The following is a 542-nucleotide window of genomic DNA, read 5'->3' as shown; positions in this document are numbered from 1 at the left end:
GTCGACAGAGCAGCAGCACCACCAGCAGCAGCAGAAGAAGAAGAAGAAGAAGAAGAAGAAGAGGAGGAAATTATAACTGCAGGAAGTGACTTAACACCAACAACTGCTGCTGCTGCTGCTGCTTCATTTCAGTTCAATTAAATATGAATAAAGAAAATAACATTAAAAACACTTTAAATATGATGAATGAAAAACAGGACTTTACTGAAGTAAAAATACATTAAGTAAAAGAGTAATAATGTGCAGTGTTTATCAAATATGATGTCAAACTTACACAAATATATAAAATTGGAAAAATAATAATAATGGTTTTGACCAGCTATAAAATAATTTGTGTATTGTACAAAGCTGATTATTTATTTATATTTTTATTTGACTGATTTTTTTTTTTAGGGATTTTAATATTTTTCTGACATTTAAATTTTATTTACTATTTTATATTTCTACTCCACTGGTCTTGTACCAAACAAACATGTTCCTTTACGTCTGTGCTAACAATTTTACATTTTACCTTCAGCTCTTGCAATTTTTGTTATTGCACG

This window comes from Seriola aureovittata, chromosome 3 (assembly GCF_021018895.1).
Source record: "Seriola aureovittata isolate HTS-2021-v1 ecotype China chromosome 3, ASM2101889v1, whole genome shotgun sequence".
In the NCBI taxonomy this organism is placed as follows: Eukaryota; Metazoa; Chordata; class Actinopteri; order Carangiformes; family Carangidae; genus Seriola; species Seriola aureovittata.
The sequence above is the reverse complement of the archived record's forward strand: the minus strand, read 5'-3'. Positions refer to the sequence as shown.